Source organism: Hemiscyllium ocellatum, chromosome 16 (genome assembly GCF_020745735.1).
Source record: "Hemiscyllium ocellatum isolate sHemOce1 chromosome 16, sHemOce1.pat.X.cur, whole genome shotgun sequence".
Lineage (NCBI taxonomy): Eukaryota > Metazoa > Chordata > Chondrichthyes > Orectolobiformes > Hemiscylliidae > Hemiscyllium > Hemiscyllium ocellatum.
In genome coordinates this window covers 23,727,436-23,734,406 of record NC_083416.1, presented here as the reverse complement: position 1 = coordinate 23,734,406, position 6,971 = coordinate 23,727,436, and the positions used below count along the sequence as shown (strand labels likewise).

Below are 6,971 nucleotides of genomic sequence, written 5' to 3'. Positions count from 1 at the left end.
TGTGCTGTGAACTTCGCCCAACAGTTCCTCCAAGATTAGTTGTGAATTTTACTGTTTGTTAATTTTCCTAGATGTACTCCGATGTATAGCAATACATGAATTCAAACAGCAAAGGCGGTAACTGTCCAGGTTCTCTCTCTCTCCTGCACTGACCTCACCATGTGCTTCCTTTGTCTGCTCTTCTCCCTTTTAAACTGCTGCTGTTTAGACTTTTTTTCCCAAAGTTCCAAAACAATGCAACAGTATATAAAACAGTAATTGCTGCTCCTGGAATTCGAGGAAATCACCTCCTACACCTAAAATACCTCATAAATAAGGAGCAGCTCTTACAGCCAGAAGTTTTTCCCGTCCTCCATCTTGGATTACCCAGAATTGACCAGTTGTGGCTTGCCTTTTTTCCCTACCTTTCATGTAATGTTAATGGCCTTTGCTTTTATTTTCCCTGAACAATAGTTACAGTGCATCCTGGATTCTCAGAAAATGAATGAACTCATTCATTCTACTGAATTTAGTTTCGTACTGTGCAGCCAATATTTCTTGAAACTGGCTGCACTGTGGATCCCAACATTTCACTGTTAGTTTAAGTAGTTTCCAATTAAGTGTGTTTATAGAATAATTTGGAGAAATAAGCAGATATGAATAAACTTAATATTCCACAATTCTGTGAGAACCAGTTCTAATAACTGGTACACTGAACTAGCCATGACAGTTTAATAGAACATAGTGATATTAGAAGCAGGACTTGAGGCAGCTAAGTGGAGTCTTTAAAGAATTAATTCTTCCACATCACTCATTGAAAAACATATTGGTAGGTTCATACTGATTTAGTTTAAGAAGTGTCATGAGCAGTTGACAGTTGAAGAGCAGAGTATCTTTAGCTCCCATTAAGTGCACTTTATGGGGTTGAGAAATACTACAATACTATAATCTTTGGATTAACTAGGTTAACTATTAACAGTAGTAAAACATTGAGCAAGAAATGGTATAATTAGAAATAGGTAATTTCAGTAAAATAATATAAAACACATTACAGATGGTTTTGCCATAATGAGTGTTTCTTCAATGTGAATTGGCTATAAAGCAATTGAAGAATTTAGACCATTATTTGTAGAATGCAAACTTTCCTTACCTGTATTGGCTATAACACGATTCTGGTTCCAGTGGTTTAAATGGTGCTGCTATTACATGATTTTCTTAGATCGCAGGATCACATGGGAACAGAAAAATCACATTATATCAGAACAGACTGTATTTCTTTTCCTAAAAGCTGGTGTGTACATAATAATCCAAAAGAAAATCCACAAAAATGATGTTTTGAAATGTATTATTGCCTTTTAAAGAAATGCTTACATTCCATACATTAAAAAAAGGCAAACATTCGTTGTTTGTAACACTGTCATCACGCTTTATTGGTCAATGAATAATTCATAGATTTCATTAGGAAACATCATAAATGATCATTACAAATTCATGAAGTGAAGAAAAATGCAGAGCTTTTTCTAAAAGAAGAAAGGAAGCATAAGACTAAGTTGCCTTTGTTCTATGTTGTACAATTATCTTAAAGTTTATAATACACCTAGAAAGGAATAAAACAGCTGGGATTCCCATTTCTATCATTTATTCAATGGCACATTTGAAAATCGCATATGGAGGACAAGATCAAGCTTGCCAATTGTGTACCTTTTTTTTTGATTTGTTGCCTCCAGCTTGCACAACCACCTGGAGTTATATTCCAGCATAAATAAATATCTTCAGGATACTACGTGAGTAACTTTTAAAAAAAATGCTACTCCTAGTATTATTGATTAATTTAAAAATATATTAAAGTTGAAGTCAATTATTGATTTGGGGTGCGCATTAATCTTTTTTTCCCATTATTCAGTTGAAAATATTTTACACAATGAGAAACTTGATTTATGTTCCAGTCCAGGTAACTTAGAAATCTGGAGTTGGTCAACCAGTCGAGCACTGACTAAGCAAAGTACTTAATTGCAGTTGAAACATCTTTGGAGATTAAGAATCTAAATCAAGGCAAGGACCCTCTTGTGGTGCAGCTGTACTGCCCCTATCACTAGACCGGGAGGCTTAGATTCAAGTTCCACCTGCTCTAGAGGTGTTTTATAACATCTCTGAACAGGTTGATTGGACAAATAATTAATAAAAAATTCTAAATCAAGACTACCTTTTTTATGTCATCTTTGAACCAGATGGCTGAGGTTCACAACAATTGGGACATCTGTCCACCAAGCATGGGGAATTTTGACCTTAACATCATGATTTATATATCTGAGATGCAGGCTACAACAACAAGATGAGAAGGGGGCAGTTAATTATGGGAAATGATGAAATGGCTGAGGCATTGAACAGCTACTTTGCATCGGTCTTCACAGTGGAGGGTAAGTGAAGAAGAGAAGAAGATATGAGGACCTGGAAACAATTATTATTACAGAAGAGTTAATGTTGGGAAAGCTAATGGACCTAAGGATACATAAGTCTCCTGGCCCTTATGGAACGCATCTCAAGGTACTAAAAGAGATGGCAGAAGAAATAGCAGGTGACTGGCAGTAGTTTCCAAAATTCGCTGGACTTTGGGGCACTTCAGCAGATTGGAAAATAGCAAACTTAACACCACTGTTTAAAAAGGGAAGTAGGGCGGCACGGTGGCACAGTGGTTAGCATTGCTGCCTCACAGCACCAGAGACCCGGGTTCAATTCCCACCTCAGACAACTGACTGTGTGGAGTTTGCACGTTCTCCCCGTGTCTGCGTGGGTTTCCTCCGGGTGCTCCGGTTTCCTCCCACAGTCCAAAGATGTGCAGATCAGGTGAATTGGCCATGCTAAATTGCCCGTAGTGTTAGGTAAGGGGTGGATGTGGGGGTGTGGGTGGGTTGCGCTTCGGCGGGTCGGTGTGGACTTGTTGGGCCGAAGGACCTGTTTCCACACTGTAAGTAATCTAATCTAGACAAAAAGATGGAGAATTATAGACCAGTGACCTTAACCTCTGTGGTGGGAAAGATGCTGGAGTCTATTATCAAGGAAGTAATAGCAGGGCATCTCAAAAGATATTGCTCCACAGTACAGACACAGCATGGGTTCACGAAGGGCAGGTCATGCTTCACAAATCTTTTGGAATTCTATGAAGACATTTCAAGCAAGGTGGACCACAGGGACCCAGTGGATGTGGTATACCTAGATTTCCAAAATGCCTTTGACAAGGTGCTGCACATGAGGCTGCTGCATAAAATAAGGATGCATGGTTTTAGGGGTAGAGTATTAGCGAGGATAGAGGACTGGTTGACTGACAGGAAGCAAAGATTGGGGATAAATGAGTGCTATTCTGGCTGGCAATCAGTGACTAGTGGTGTGCCTCAGAGATCGGTGTTGGGACGACAATTATTTACAATTTGCCACTGACAAATGAGTGGCAGAGCAAAATGTGCAGAGGACTAAAACTTTGCAGAGGAACATAGATACATTAAGTGAGTAGGCAAAGGTCTGGCAGATGGAATACAATGTTAGTAAATGTGAAGTCATTAATTTTGGTAGGAGTAACAGCAAACTAGAGAATTAGTTGAACGGTAAACATTGCAGCATGCTGATTTGCAGAGGGACCTGGGTGTCCTTGTGCATGAATTGCAGAAGGTTGGTTTGCAGGTACAACAAGTAATTAGGAAGGCAAATGGAGTTTGCCTGCAACATTGTCTACTATGACCCATTACTAAAGGGGTTGAGTTTAAAAGCAGAGAGATAATGCTATAGCTGTTGAGGGCACACCTGGAGTACTGTGTGCAGATTTGGTCTCCTTACTTGAGAAAGGATGTACTGACACTGGAGGGGGTGCAGAGGAGGTTCATTAGGTTGATTCCAGAGTTGAGGGGTTGTCCTATGAGGAGAGATTAGATTAGATTAGATTAGATTACTTACAGTGTGGAAACAGGCCCTTCGGCCCAACAAGTCCACACCGACCCGCCGAAGCGCAACTCACCCATACCCCTACATTTACCTCTTACCTAACATTACGGGCAATTTAGCATGGCCAATTCACCTGACCCGCACATCTTTGGACTGTGGGAGGAAACCGGAGCACCCGGAGGAAACCCACGCAGACATGGGGAGAACGTGCAAACTCCACACAGTCAGTCGCCTGAGTCAGGAATTGAACCCGGGTCTCAGGCGCTGAGACACAGCAGTGTTAACCACTGTAGGCTGAGTAGATTGGGATTGTATTCATTGGAATTTAGAAGAATGTGAGAAGAGAAAGAATGGGATCTTATAGAAACATGTAAAATTATGAAGGGAATTGATGAAATAGAAATACATAGGATGTTTCTAATGGTAGGTGAGACTAGAACAAGAGGGCATGCATCAAGATTAGAGGAACCAGGTTTAGAACTGAACGGAGAAGGAACTTCTTCACCCACAGCGTTGTTAATCAATGGAATTCCTTGCTCAGGGTAGTAGTTGATGCTATTTCAGTAATCGCTTTTAAAGCTAAGGTAGATAGTTTTTTGAAAAATAAAGGAATTAAAGGGATATGGTGAAAATGTGGGTAAGTGGAGCTGAGTCCACAAAAAGATTAGCCATGATCTTATTGAGTGGCAGAGCAGGCTCGAAGGGTTGGACGGCCTACTCCTGGGTCCTAGTTATTATGTTCTTAACTGTGTGGTACATTTCAGAGTAACTGGTAAAATTTCAAATGTTACAATTGCAGTCTCTATGAAACTAAATTCTGAAGTAGCTTTAAGGTTCAATCAAACTATCATGAAATTTATAATTGTGAAACCTTAAATGTTTATTCATACCTTCTGGATTCTCCAAGCTATTACATAAACAAAATTAATTGGGAACTATTTAAACAAACAAACATTCGCATTTAAAAAAATGACCAGCTGTGGGTACAGTATACATATTTTCCATGCCTATAGAAAAAAACACTTTACACTAGGTAATGAAAACTTGGGTGGCGCAGCGGCTGGCACTGCTACCTTACAGCACACGAGACCCAGTTTTGATTATAGCTTGGCCTGTGTGGAATTTGAATGTTCTCCAAGTATCTGAGTGGGTTTCCTCCAGGTGCTCTGGTTTCCTCCCACAGTCCAAAAATGTGCAGTTTAGGCGGATTGGCCATGCTAACTTGCCTACTGCGGTCTAGGATGTGTAGGGTAGTTGGATTAGATGTGGGAAATTCATGGTGTAAGGTAGGCGGGTGGGTCTGGGTAGGATGCTGTTCGGAGGGTTGGTTTGGACTTGATAGGCTAAATGCCTTGCTTTCATATGTCTGGATTCTATGATACAATAGGAAATGAGAATTATATGTGACAGCTTTTTACAAAATGGAAAATCACTTTTCTCTTCTCCAATCCTCTTAATCACGGAATAAGAAAGTAGGTTTCTGTCAGTTAGAGTTGTGCAGCCTGAGTGTATGAGCAAAAGCAGACCGAGGGGCAAAAACAGAAGTTGCTGGAAAAGCTCAGCAAGTCTGGCAGCATCTGTGAAGAAAATGAGTTGCTGGAAAAGCGCATTTCTGCACTTTTCCAGCAACACATTTTCATCTCTGATTTCCAGCATTGCAGTCGTCACTTTCTCCCAGCATCTGTGAAGGGCTTATACCTGAAATATCTATTCTCCTGCTTCTTGGATGCTGCCTGACCTGTGTTTTTCCAGCAGCACACTCTCAACCCAGCATCTGTGAAGAGAAATCAGAGTTAAGGTTTTGGATCTGGTGACCATTCCTCAGGACTATTTGTTTCTGATTTACAGCATCCACAGTTCTTTTGGTTTTTATTTAGTAGTCAGAGTGGTCTAGTTACTGATTTTTTAAATCCTGTTTCCTCCTGTGAGGGAACATATGGTATGTAGACTCTAGTGGTGACCTGAGAGATAGTGAGGACTACTGATGCTGGAGATCAGAGTCAAGAGAGTGTGGTGCTAGAAAAGCACACGATGAGGGGCTTATGCCCAAAACGTCAATTCTCCTACTCCTCAGATGCTGCCTGACCTGCTGTGCTTTTCTAACACCACACTCCTGACTAGTGGTGACCTGTGGGCAACATCCAATATGCATTTGGGTCAGGATTGATTAGTAGAAACCTTCATTGTGAGACTGAGTGGTGCAGTAAGCTTTTCTTTTAAAAATTATGCCTCAAAATTGGTTGACACTAGCATCACCCACATTGCCCATGCTGAATTACTCTTGAAACTAGTGATGAGTTGCCTCTTAAAACTGCTACAACATCCACAGCAATGTTAGAGGAGTTCCAGGATTTTGACCTAGGATACTGGAAAAAAGGCAAACACAAGTCTAAATCATGATGGCATGCGACTTGGTGGAGGTGGTAATAATCTTATGCGTTCGGGGGTACTGTTGAAATTAGTATACCAGTTTGCAGTTGTCACTTTTGATAAACAGAAAGTATTGCAGAAACTCAGCAAGTTTGGCTGTATCTGTGAAAAGAGAAACAGCTAAGGTTAAAATACCATAACCGGATTTACAGTATCCTCTTTTATTTGGTCTTTAAAATGTTTTCTTCCAAATAAAGCGACTTGCCGTCAAGCATGACTTACGTGAACATGAAACATTTTCACAGGAGAATTTGGTGGTGGGAATGGATTTACACGCTGAACTTCCCGCCTGCTCTTAAAGTCGGCACAAGAGACAGACTTTAGAAAGATTCTAAGAATCATTACAAAATATTCTCTACGTGAATACACACCTGACATCATGACATAAACAGCTTGCTGCTGCTGCTCCCTTTGGGTGTGGCACGGAGGCCATTTCCAACTCTTGTTGCCCTCCCACCGCAGCTCCTCTTCACTTTAACCGGGCATCGGTCAATTGCACACAATTTCCTCTTACAGCTCATAGCACGGTGCTTTTTGGATCACGTTTTTATTTATTTAATTTGACGCGTTTTTATTTTTTGGATTCCCCCCTCCTCTCCCGTGCACTTTTCAGGTTCGCTCCTGGTGCG

At 40.7% G+C, this 6,971-nt stretch overlaps 1 long non-coding RNA gene across 2 annotated transcripts; it reads right to left on the bottom strand.

The window, feature by feature from the left end:
• Positions 1 to 1,158: 1,158 nt before the first annotated feature.
• LOC132823352 (uncharacterized) lies at positions 1,159 to 6,957 on the bottom strand. Of its 2 annotated transcripts, XR_009645533.1 has the most exons (4): positions 6,714 to 6,957; positions 5,611 to 5,686; positions 3,775 to 3,883; positions 1,159 to 1,193 (listed from the first exon to the last, which is right to left on the bottom strand). It is a non-coding gene; the product is annotated as an uncharacterized LOC132823352 (long non-coding RNA). The 2 variants fall into 2 exon arrangements; XR_009645532.1 differs by lacking the exon at positions 1,159 to 1,193 and having other exon boundaries at positions 3,517 to 3,883.
• Positions 6,958 to 6,971: the final 14 nt, after the last annotated feature.